This window comes from Desmodus rotundus, chromosome 6, assembly GCF_022682495.2.
Source record: "Desmodus rotundus isolate HL8 chromosome 6, HLdesRot8A.1, whole genome shotgun sequence".
Taxonomy (NCBI): domain Eukaryota; kingdom Metazoa; phylum Chordata; class Mammalia; order Chiroptera; family Phyllostomidae; genus Desmodus; species Desmodus rotundus.
Genome location: NC_071392.1, coordinates 30,712,971 through 30,726,065, shown reverse-complemented (window position 1 = coordinate 30,726,065; position 13,095 = coordinate 30,712,971). Strand labels below are relative to the sequence as shown.

The following is a 13,095-nucleotide window of genomic DNA, read 5'->3' as shown; positions in this document are numbered from 1 at the left end:
ATTTGTTGAACACATTGAAAGATCGAATATCCTCCTAACCCGGCACTGGAAAATGTTTATTTGCCATTCCTCTCTTTCCTTTGCTTAGATCTTGCTAGATACTGTTCCTGAGTTTTCTGGAATCCATCCCGATTAGAGGAAAAAAATCATAGATGAAGAAAATAGAAAAGCAGAATTTACAATTTATAAACACATTTTAAACAAGGTTGTAAGAAATTTGAAATAGCATGTGTAATAGAAACAGCATGCAGGAAAGCATGCAGGATGACATGGTGGGTGACTATTTTCTGCACCTTCACGAACATCCAATGCATTTGAAAACCACAAAAAAGCACAGTAGTCACTAGGGTATAAGAACATGAGTGCAGCGAAAAGAATGGTCATGATCAGGATGGTTTGGGGGGATGTCATGTACCCCCAAAGTATGATACTTTCTGTATACTGTGTATTTTATACGTTTAACTATTGTCCTTGAAAACATTGTGTGTGCAATCAAGTTGTTTTATTTCTTTTGCAGTAATTATATGGGAGCCCAATTACCCATGTTGCAATTATCACCGAAAATAAATAAATAGTTAAAGCCTTTGCTGAAACATCAATAAAACACCCAAACACCAGAGTTGAAGGTAGTATCAGCAGCTGGAGTGGAAGGAGCAGAAAGCAGTCTCCCTCTCTGAGGATCCAGTCCTTTCTTCTCCAGTAACATTATTTATCGAGAGTTGAATTGCAAGTAGGACATCCACATGCCGATTCATTCATTTACTCATTCATTCAGAAAATACCTATTGAGTGCCTACCAGCTTGGCACTAAGCATGGGGGCATATTATGAGAAGTTCTTTATGTGGTATTGCAGCCGGTGGAGAGATCTCAAAATTAAAAATGCAGAATTGAAAGTCATAAATGGTGGAAAAAGTGCCTTTGAAGCTGATTGAAACTGAGGAAAGTTAAGTGGAAGGATTATGAGACCAGTTATATTCGATTGCTTCAGGCAGTGTTGCTGAGCATGATACAGCAAATATTCAAGCGGTGTGAGGCACACAGGTGGGAATTGTGTGTGTAGAGCTGTTGGGGAGAATATTCCCAGCAATGAATGTTGTTGGCTTTCCCAGCACAGTGGAGGTGAGCATGAGTGTGTTCGTGTGAGCCAGAGCGCTCGCAGGTTTTCTCCAGAAAAGCCGGGCAATGTGTATGTTGTGGCTTTGCCCACTGACATGGTGGATCGCGAGAGCATGATGGGAGCCTCGGTGTTGCAGAGGGCGATAATGGCTGAGAAAAGTTCATGAATAGATTAAACTATGAAGGATTTAGTCTTTACTGCACTTGGTGACAAAGCAGGGAAGGGCATGGGAAGGGGAGGGGTGGGTAGACGTTGGGGTTGTGTAATAAAAACACACTCCAACTGCCGGTAATGCTTAAATTCAGGGAGCAATCTTGCTGGTGCGTGGCTCAAGCAGGGTGGCGTTGCAACGCTGCAGTTAGCAACATCATGGGACTCTACACTTGAGGTAGCTGATGGGCCCTGGCACGAATTTTGAAATTGTCAGAAGTGATGAGGCTGTGGAAGAAAATTATAAGCCAGGTGTCACATTCATCTAGAGAAGTGGAAGTGGGTCTCACAGGAGGTCAGTAAACAGCAGCTGTGGTGTCTTTAAGATAGTGGAACAGAGAACTGGTGCCGACTTTAAATAAGGAGGAGAAAAGAAGTTGACAGTTGAAGAGTCCACAAATTTAAAGTCTAGACTTGTAGGTTACTGGGAAAAAAATTCTGAGAGAACTAGAATTTATTTTGAAGATATACTATATATAATCGGACAATTACATTTTTCTGTATTCAAATAAATGGTAACTTACTGTTGTTGATTTGATTATTCATCACTATGGATACTGTTTCCCATAAGAAAAAGATGTTATTTAATATTCTGTTATTTAAAATTCTTTTTTGTTGTTTTTCTTTATAGTTTCCTAGTTTTAAAAATGTCAAAGAGTGGGACGATACAAATATCAGATACCTTAGGCTTTTTACATACATTAAGAATGAGATCCAATGGGTAGAAACACTAAGCTAAGAGCATGTTATTTTTCATAGTAATTCTCTGTATCTAAAATGAAGACAAGGTATTATTCCTATTATTTCTCATTAATACCATAACTTCTTACTTATATAATCATAGCCTTAGTTAGTTTTTGAAACTACCATTATATCACATATTTTAAAAATATAACTCATAGAATTATAGAAATGTGTGCTTTGGCATTAGAATAGAGAAAACCAGTTTTTATGTTTTCTGACATTTGAATAATGGTCTGATTTACAATCCCACTAGTATATTTGTAGATATTCTGATTATTGCAAAGCCAGGTTCTTGCATGAACAGCTACCTTATTTAAAAAGCACAGTAAATGCTATTTAAATTACACACAATAAATTTCTTCCAAGAAAAGTCTTTAGTAGGGGTAGTCTATTGTAGCAGTAAAGGTTGACATTGACAAACACCTGTCCTTTACAGTTACATGCAGAAAGGCAGGTATTCTTACATTTATTTTGCTTACATTTATTATCACTGCTGTAATGCTTGCCTGACAGTTTGAAAGATGTCGTAGTGACAATACCGATTGTGCTTTATCCCTAAGAGCAAACAAACTCCATTCATTCATTGGGATGAATGTATTACTCTTCAATCCTTATATAAGTATACCAAGTTCATGGAACTCCAAAGTAAAATGTTACTACTTTCCTACTTTCCTTCCTGCAGTGTTAATTCTCCTTTGGAAGACAGTCATGTTGTCTGCTGGATCCGCCTCTTAGTCTGTGATATGAGATCAAAGGGCTTTCATTTTCTGTATCAATTAGGCTGGCTGTCTTGTCTCAATGAGATTAAGTAGCCTCTGGAGACGAGTGCCACCAGAGCAGAGGGTCTATGAGCTGATGGTTAGCATACCACATGGCTGTATTAATTCTTTCTAAGTGATAGTTTGTCTAATCTGATGTCTCTCTTTTATGATTGTGTCCCTGGCCTATTTGTTCGGGGCAACCATGCAGCGCACACCAGACCTGATAATCAGTGGTCCGAGTTTCTGAAAAGGCTGTAGAGATGTGTGGATTCTCTCCTAGGGTTAACACATTTCCCATTCTAAGGAAAGCCCCAGATTTTTTGTTGTCATTTCTTTGACTTTTTTTTCTTTTTAAGAATATGAAGTACCAGAATATTTTACTCCAAATAAGTTCTAAATCCTACAGAATGACCCCACATCCAGAATTTACTCCAATGTTGCTTCAAGGAAGAGTTATCAAAAGCACCTGGGGAGCCCCAGGCAAAGCTATGTAAGCCTGGTATCAGTCCTGCTATAAAGTGGCCTCTTCTGCATCTGCAAGTTTATAGTCTGAATTTTCTACAGTCATATTGAACCGTGTTTCTTGAGATAAGACTTTACTGATCTCACTGGAGAAAGTGAAGCAGAGTTTTTAAAAGAGTAAACAAGACACTGGTGTTTATTAACAACATTCTCGCTCAGCATATTCAGTCCCACTACACTTCCAGAGATTTCCTAGCCAAACGCTTTGTCAAGGAAAAAGAGGTTGTCAGGTAGAAAATCACCGAGTTCACTTTCCTTACTCCCCTCAGACTCCTCCAGCCTTCAACCTACTCTTTCCTTATTCCCTTTTATCCCAGGAGAAAAATATCTACCCCTTTCTAAGACTCAGGCTTCAACCTGTGCCCCGAAGATCTGGCTCCCTCATGTTCCCGGTATGTCTCTGGTTTTCACCCATTCTTCTCTCCTGGGTACACATGTGCTTAAGACTCCGCCAGACAGGAAAGAAATAAAACACAGTGACAAAAACAAACAATCCTTCTTTAGCTCAACTTCCTTTTTTTCCGGGCTAATGCCTTACATTTTCACCTTTTCTTCATCACTAAGTTCTTAAGAAAGAAGACTACAGGGGTTATTCTGTTCATTAGCTCCTATTCTCTTTGTAATTCACTGCCACCTCATTTCTGTTCCCACTGCGCTGCTCTCACCAAGGCAGGTAAGAACACTCAGTCACCAATCAATGGACGCTGCTCAGTTCTCCTACTTGCCTGTCTTCTCCACTTGCCACTAACAATTGGTCTCCCCAGCAGGAGAGCATCTTCCCTACTGAGTTCAGTCTCACTAGCTTCTCTTGGTCCCCCTCGTATATACTTTAAAAGAAATTATTGTTGTTCAAGTATAGTTGTCTGCATTTCCCCTGCCCCACTCCCCCCACACCCCAGCTGTCCCCACCTCCCTCCCCTGATCCCACCCCTCCTAGTATATACTTCTAAGTATTCTGCCTCTTCCCTCATTTCAGAGATGTTCCTCTGCCCATCTCTGAGGTTGGGGTTCCCTAGGGTTTCTTTTACATCCTTCTCTCCTCTTCCCTCTCACTTTTTCTCCACTCCTAGGCAATCTAACATTTGCCTGACTTCTCTTCCAACAATAGATCTGCATGTTGAACTGCTCATAGGAATTCTCCTTGAGGCATCTCAAAACTCAACACACCTGAAGGATTGATGCAGCACCCTCGCTCTGTAGCTTGTTCACAAAAATTCCTCTTCTCATTCTCCCTAGCTCATTCAGGACCTCATCATCCTTCCGGTGTCCAAGAGTGAATCTCGACCCTCTATCTTCCCTCCTAACTTCCTCTCAGTTCTGCCTCCTGAGAAGCCTTTCTTCTGCGCCTTCATTCTTCATTCCATTGCTGTAGTCTAGATCATAGCTCATCACCTCACCCCGGGAAGATTGCCTCCAGGCTTTTCCTCAGTCATATTTCTACTTGTCACTACCAGGAGTAAGGACTTCCTTCAATTTCCAACTGCCTACAGGATGTACTCTAGTCCACACTCCTTGGGATGGCATGTGATCCCCTTCAGAATACGTCCAAGTCTCATTTTCTAATTACGTTCTGGTCTCCCACCCTCCTATGCCTTTATGCACACCAGACTGCTCCCCATCTGTGCCTGGAGAGTAGGATCAAGGTGCTCCTTTCTCCTGGTATATTCATTTTTCTTCTCTGCCTGGCAAATCTTGATTTTTTCCTTTTATATGGAGTTCTAATGTACAAGTCTTCACTGACCACCGTCCTCACTGTATTCCCACAATTTCTACAAGATTAACTGTTCTGCCTTTGGTGTTCCCATAGCATTTTGTGCATACTTCCACTTAAAGTCCTTGTCTTGTTGTCTTATGCTATTTGTCTGCTGATCTGTCTCCCCCAGCAGACCTCCAGCTCCTCTCAAGCCATGTTCACCTTTTCTCCTGTGCCAAAGATGCTTCCCAAGCTCTGTCTGTGTCTTCAAGATGAAATAGGGAGCCTTAACCAATGGCTTCAGGCAGCATTAATAGTCCTCTGTCCTACAATTTTCTATTCATGTTCTCTATTAAAGCAATTATTATATTAAAGTTACATGTTTACTTTTCCATCTCTTCCCACTAGCCTGAGAGTATCTCAGAGCAGGGACCTCATCTTATTCATTATTGCCATCCAAATGGTTAGCACAGTGCCTAAAACACCGTGGGTACCAAATACCCCTAAGCCTTTATTATGTGCATTGGAGTTGTTTTTCAATGTCAAATGGAGTTTTTGTTTGTTTTGTTTTTATTGAGGTATTGGCATTTTTGTTTTGGACAGCTTTATAGGATACATTATATAAAGTGCTTCTTAATTTATGGTGAACATTTCACATACATGACTACCACCTGCACAGATAATTGAAAACTCTCAATTGCCAGAGAAAGATCATATGAAGCTGGTAGAAATGAATCTTGGTTTGTGGAAACTGAGACCTGAGAGAGAACTGAATTACCAGGAAAGGAGTGAACAGTGACACACAGTGCTTTCTCATGGCATCGGATTGCCAATAAAAGTGTAACATTCCACACCCTAGAGTTATTTTTTATTAATAATTACTAATCCCATCTATTAGAAAAGTGACAATCAAAAAAAGGGTAACTGAAGCTACTTAACAAATTTATGCTAAAAACCAAAATTTACACTAAAAATTTCATTCCAAGAACCTTACTGTCTCTACAGAATGTCTTCCTACTGGTGTTTTCCTCATAATCACCAAGTTATGGGACAGAAGAAAACATAACCATATTTTTGATTAGCTGAGGTGGGCTTAAGGGTGAACTGGGGAAAAGTTATGGGGAAGCGAAGAACCAGCTCTATTCTCTTCCCCCACACTTCCCTATCCTTAAAGATTTGCACAGACAATACATATTCACCGTCTGGAAATCAGTCAACCTGGATAAGACCCTGGGCTATAAATTGGGAGGCTGAGCTGAGTGAGTCTAGTTTCAGAGTCCTCATCTTCTATGTCGCAGGTGGCAAACACAAGGCCCGCGGGCCAAATCCAGGCCCTCCACTGTCTTTTCTCTGGCCTGGCTCCTTGTTTGTATCCAGCAGCAGTGTCAAGCTCTTGCTTAACAGTTAAGGAGTAGTTACATTTACACAGTATTAAAATTACATTCGGCCCTTTCAAGGCAACCGCAAGGCTGATGTGGCCCCCGGTGAAACTGGGTTTGACACCCCTGTTATATGCTCACAAACTGGGAGTTATTTTGTGACCTCTCCACCACCTATTTACTTTAGGAGATTTAAATCACTAGTAACACAAATCAGCAATTATGTTAAATAACTCCACATTTTCTTTTAGCATGGTGAGTCATCTCAAAATATGGCTGTTTGAGCCAATCCAATACAGCAAGTATCATTGTATTTTTTCTTTTTACTTTTGTGTGTGTATGAACATAATTTTTAAAACTTTTTTTATTGTTGACACTTTTACAGATGTTTCCCATTTCCCCCACCCTTATTCCCCTCCACCCAGCCCCTCTGGCCTTTTTCTTTCCCTTTGCCCCTGAGTCATGTTGTACTGCGTTATGGGTATTTCCCAATAGTACCCCCCCATGTACATACATTTTCACTTAGGCCATGTCCTGCTTCCTACATGCTTCTAATATTCATTTATGAATCACTCAAAATTTTACCTATTCCAGAAATTACACACTTACTTTTCAGTATATAATAGCCACTCTGCCTCCCTTATTTAAAATATTTTTAACATTCCTCCTAAATGAACTCACCATTGCTCATCCTAATTTGCATAATTATAGTTGGCTCTTATGAGTAATTATCAAGACTTTTTTTCCCCCTTGCTCATCTTTTTTAGTTTTTGTAGAGGGTGGGGGAGTTGGGTGTTGTTCTGTCACAGGGAGAAGGCATGTGGCTATAAGGGCACTTCTATTTAACATTAATTATCTATTGGTCATTGGCTCATTTAAAGAGTATGAGGCAGGTTGGGATCTGAGAAGGGGGGAACCGAGTGGAAGGCAATTTGTTTGTATTAGAAAAGTATCAAGATGGAGAGCCCCAGGCACAGAGGCGTGACCCAGGCTTGCTAGAGGACTTGGGGTTGGGAGTTTTTAACTTGAAGGATGAAGAGAAAGCACTCCTGTTATACTAGAATTAGGATGCCGCACTTCAAGTTTAAAAATAATTTCAGCTTTACACAGAGATAAAATTTGGGAATTTCCATAGAGAGGTAGTTTAGGTTTAAATTATAAGATGCTCCCTGGGAATGAAAACATAGTTGACTATTGAGGGTAGATGGGATGTTTAGGAGTTCATAATTGTCCTTTTCAATATATAATAAGTATAAATAAACATATGTACAATAAAGATATATTTAAATAGGTCATTTTAATTATGGTTTTAAAAATTCAAATAATGAAAAGTAAGTCTTCCTGCTTCCCTTCTTTGTTCACAGATTCCCTTCCCATCTCCCCTTTCCCCCAACTCCTCTTACTGGACAAAACCACTGTTTGCTAGTTGTTCCTTATCCCATACAAATTCTATGAATTTACAAACATGTGTGTGTGAGCTATTCTTTTTCTCACCATGATAGCATGCTATGTATTGTCCATGGTCTGCACGTTACTTTTCCTTCTTATCAGTGTGTCGTACAGACCTTTCCTCATGACCAGGTAGAGCTGCTGTATGCTTTATGACCACTGCAAAATTTAATTAACCATCCCTCTGATGGACATTCAGGTTGTTTACATTCTTCTGTTGTTACAAAACTATACTGCATCATGATTGAGCAGAAAGAACAACATGAACACCTCCTGATGGGAGAGTGGGCAGCAGGGTTGGACAGAATGAACTGTTACTCTCAAGGAGCCACGCATTGGGAGGTTCCAGTTTCCTGTGTGCCTCACTGCCGTGCAGAAGTGGGGGAAAAACACGGGTGCCCCCTCAGAGGGCCACTTGATGTTGCTCTCCTATCAGGTTAGGCATGCCTATTATGCGGAGGCACGATGTAAAGTATTCCAAGTCTTATATGGCAGTGGGAGTACATGTTAGGAATATACTTGAGTTCTTTGAAGAGGAAACTACAATTGTGTGGAAAGAGTATTGGGTTTGGGACACAAGAACTTGGTTTGAGTTCCAGCTCTGCCTTTTACTGGTGTGATCCTTGGGAGCCATTTTAGCTTTTCTGAGCCTTATTTTATTCTTCTGTGAAATGGGGATAATAATACCGTACTCATGTTTTGAGGATTTAATGAGATAATGCTTATGAAGTGATTATGTAAGCTGGTGGTTATCAAACCTTAGAGAGTTTTTGATTCAGAAGGTCTGGAGTGGAGCTTGAGATTTTACATTGTATTTCTAGTAGATCCGCACATGACGCTGATGCTGCAGGTGTGGGGGCCCGCATTTGAGAAACTGGGACAAGCTCATAAGGCAGTGATAGATGGTGTTACTGTTTTTGTCGTTATAGCTATTCTCCAAGAAAGAACGCTACCCTTACCTATGTCCTTCGGGAAAGGAGAGAGGAAACGGTGATCACCTGTGAATTGAAGTAAAAATCTGCCTGCTACTCGGCTACAATGAAAATCACAAAAATGTCTAAAGAAATTGAATTTGTTGGGGGAGGGGTATTAAACACATAATTATGCACACTTCAAGGTTATTTAAATGTTCATGCACCTCTGAATTTGCTGGTTAACAGCACTTGACAGGAAGTGGAAGTACAAAAATAAACAAGAAAGGCTCATCTCGTGGCACTGCTGCCTTAACTGAACACAGGAAGTCCTGGAAATCTTGCAAGACTGTCTGTTCCTTCGTGATGTCTAGCCTGATTTCAAGACCCCGACGTATTTTATGTTTGTACTAGTCAGGGTTCTCCAGAGAAACAGAACCAACTGGAATATATATATTCCTATCTGTCTAGCCACCTATCCAACTATCTCTGTCTATCTCCAGATATATTTATTATAAGGAATTGGCTCACACAGCTATGGAGGCTAAGGAGTCTAGACCCAGGAGAGCCTATGGTATAGTTCCAGTCTGAGAACCAGAAAGCCAGTGGCGTGAGCTGCATTCCGAATCTGATTCAATGACAGTGGAATACCCAAGTTTCAGCTCAAGGATAGTCAGGCAGGGAGAGAGAGTTATTTCTTACTCAGATTTTTCTTCTGTTCACATCTTCAATGGATTGGACCAGGCCCACCCACATTGGGGAGGGCAATCTGTTTTACTCAGTCTACTGATTCAAATGTTAATCTTACCCAGAAACACCTTCACAGACATACTCAGAAATAATGTTTAACCTGATATCTGGGCACCCTGTGGTCCAGACAAGTTGACACATGGCAGTTACTGTCATAAGGTTGTTAATGAATATCTGAAATGAGCTACTTTCAGTTTGTTTATCATTGGCTTTCTAGCTACAATGCTGATTCAAAATACGTGAAGTTTCAAGGGGCGCAAACTTCAACTGTGTTTATGTGTATTGTTAGTTTCATATTCTAGTTGTCACACCTTTTACAGTAAAATATTTTCATGAACTACTTATGGTGAAACCTCAAAAAAAGTTTTTAAACAGAAAATTTGGGGTAATAACAGCCTGTGGCTGTCATCAGCCACCACCATTATTATATTTATTAGAAGAAAGGAGTTGCCAACAGACCTATCTGACGATGTGTAAAGTACTCTTCAACACTTAAATACAGGGGTGGGCAACGGTAGGTTTACAGTCGTAACACAAATAAATAGTACAATAATTAATGAATAACAATGCAAGAACAAACTCCATTTCACATACTCACAACTGTAAACCTACATTTGCTCACCCCTGAATATGCTCAGAATAATTCAAAGTCACTTATTTACTTGTTGTCACATATGTGTAGGAGTCCAGACATTCAACTTTTAGCACTGAAGTATTATCTTCTGAAAATTGCCACACATACCCTCCCACCCCCATCCCAGCTACTACATACAGCCTGTGGAATGATAGACATGCATAGTACATTCCTGGGGGCCCAGGAGATATTCTAAAATACAATGTTAAGACAGTCATAAGAGTTTCATGTTCAATTTGAAGACTGATGAAGCAAAATTTCCCACCTTGGCACAGTAAGAAGAAAATGTTGGGTAAGGCTTTTGTGAATCTGGCATCTTATTTATTGTGGTGGGTGTCCTTGCTTTCCATCTCACCGAATTCCCTTCTGGACAATGTACAGCTATTTCCTTTGTAGTACAGGAACTCTCCCTTACAGAGCCATTTCCCGCAGCTGGCTTTCATCACTTCTTGATAGGTACCTAAATATTTCAGTTTCTTCCACTTTATTTTCCCTTAACAATAACTGCTGCCCAATCAAATCATTCATCTAACCCCCTGTATAAGTATTTGGGGTCTTGAATAAGTGTTTATCAAGCACCATTTAGAATCCCCTATTTTCTCTTGTTTGGCATTTTCAGACTCTTGGTCTCAATTACGTTTGGAAGTTCAAGTGTCCTTAACCATTTAACAAATTTGAGTTCAAAATTCATTGTGAACTTTTTCTTTTCGTCTTGCCCTATAGTGACTTTTGTGTGTATATAAATGACTAACCTTAAAATCTAAGACTTATTGCAGGGCACGGCGCCCCGGATACCAGAGAAAGAGCCGCTGCTTCCTCTTTCATCCCTCGAGGCTCCTCACTCAGGTGGCCAGTGGCTAGATCATGGCCAGTGACCATGAGGTACTCAGGCTACCCGCCGCCTGCAGGTGGCTATCCCACAATTGCAACAGGTTTTGGTGCTACTCCCCACCCAATGTGATCCCTGTTGGGCTGGAAAAGGTGGCCAATTTCGCAGGGCAGTTCAACAAGGACTACCTCTCGGTAATGGCAGCCAACATATCAGAGGACCTTCAGAGGAGCCAACGTGCCAAACCTATCCCCTGGGGCCTTGAGGGCGGTTACCCTTCTATCCCCCCTGGGGGTTATGGGTAACCCCCTTCCATCCAGCAGTCAGTTCCTCTGTAGGGAATGCACCTGCCCCTGGAGGAAACCCACCGTCTGGGATGCTTTCTTACCTGCCACACCCAGGGGCCCCTGTGCCAGGCCAGCCCATGCCACCTCCTGGACAGCAGCCCCCAGGGGTCTACCCTGGGCAGTCGCCAATGCCACCTCCTAGGCGGCGGCAGCAGCAGGCGGTGCCAACCTACCCAGGATAGCGAGGGTCCCGGGACATCACCCCTGCCACACCCCCAGCCCAGCTTGGAAAGCGAAACATCATCACAGATGCTTCTGGCTTCTGCCTTTTGCGAGACACCAGGGTCCTGTGAAAGGCTCTGCATGAAGGCTTCGGGAGTGAGGAGGGGCCATCACCGACTGCCTGCCGGGGCGTGGCTCCAGCAAGCAGCAGCAGCAGATCCTCCTGTCCTTCGAGACAGCTTCCGGGAAGGATTCGATCGAAGATCTGGAATCTGAACCGTCAGGAAACTGCGAAGACCACCTTGGCTATGATGAAGACCTCGGTCCTCTTGATGTTTATGAGATAAAAGACGCCCTCAAGCGGGCTGACACGGATGACACCTGCCTAACAGAGACCCTCACCTCCCACAGCCACAGGCACACCCAGAACCAGGCAGGGCCTACCTAACAGTGCAGACAGAGTCCCAACAGTCCCTGGAGGAGGCCGTTCGAAGCGACACTGCGGGGCACTTCCAGCAGCTCCTCGGCTCTCTCTCTCGGGGAAACGGGGATGAAAGCACACATGTGGACATGTGGCTTGCTCCAGAGATGCTAGGAGCTGTTCACAGCTGGGGAAAACCGCCTGGAAACAGACAAGTCCAAGTTCAATGCAGTGCTGTGCTCCTGGAGCCGGGCCCACCTGGTGGAAGCTTTCAACGTGGAGTATCAGGGAATGGCGGGTCGAGACACTGAGAGGGGCATCTGCCCGGGGATGTCTGGGGACCTGCAGCAGGCCAAGCCGGCCGGCGTGAAATGTGTCAGGAAGCCCATACCTTCTTTGCTGAAAGGCTCAACAAGGCCACGCGGGGAGCAGGAACAAAGGCCCGGACCTGGCTCCTATTCTGGCAGCTCGAGAGGGTCCAGGGACGTCACCCCTGCCATGCATGACATCCGAATGGAGAATCAGCAGCTGTACGCAGGTTGCTGTACCCCAGAAGAGACACCTCGAGGGATTATGGGAAGATTCCGCTGAAGATCTGTGGTGGCAAAGACCGAGCAATGACTGGCGACGCACTTCTGTCCTCTTGCCAGCAGCAGTGATGCTAGGAAAAGGCATCATCTGTCTGTTTCTATCACACCCACAAAAGAGCCCCCAGTATTCCGGTGCAACAGCCCGGAGAGCCTTGGCCCCTGCCCTCCACTCACCCCTCCTGATCCCATACCATTCTTGCTGAAGAGTCGGGGTCGGTCTGGAATTCTCTCGCGATGCCTTTCCTCCCGGCATCTCACAGCCTCTTGCTGCCCAGGTGGCTGTTTTGTTTTGTGACTCATGCAACCATTCCCCTTTGCTTGTAGCTGAGCCACAGCTTCGTTTAGTCATGTAATTTTAATATTCATTTGGAGGCATATTTTTATAGTCATTGCCAGACAGGCGCATACAAATCTCCCTGCTGCCGGACACATTTCGGGTGACAGAGGTCAGGTTGGGAGCACCATGTCCTCACTGAGTGGTACAAGGGAAGACCTTGAAGGGTAATCATTGAATCTGGTGAGAATGTGGCATGAGCTTTGTTATTGCCAAACTCACTGATTTTTAGAAGGAAAAA

General features: G+C 42.8%; 1 long non-coding RNA gene and 1 pseudogene across 1 annotated transcript in view; both read left to right on the top strand.

Annotated features, from left to right (window-relative positions):
• The window catches only part of LOC139440974 (uncharacterized), a 57,792-nt gene that overhangs the window by 13,971 nt on the left and 30,726 nt on the right, over positions 1–13,095 (top strand). The gene's annotated exons all lie outside the window — the stretch shown is intronic.
• LOC112319825 (annexin A11 pseudogene) lies at positions 11,049–12,589 on the top strand (annotated as a pseudogene).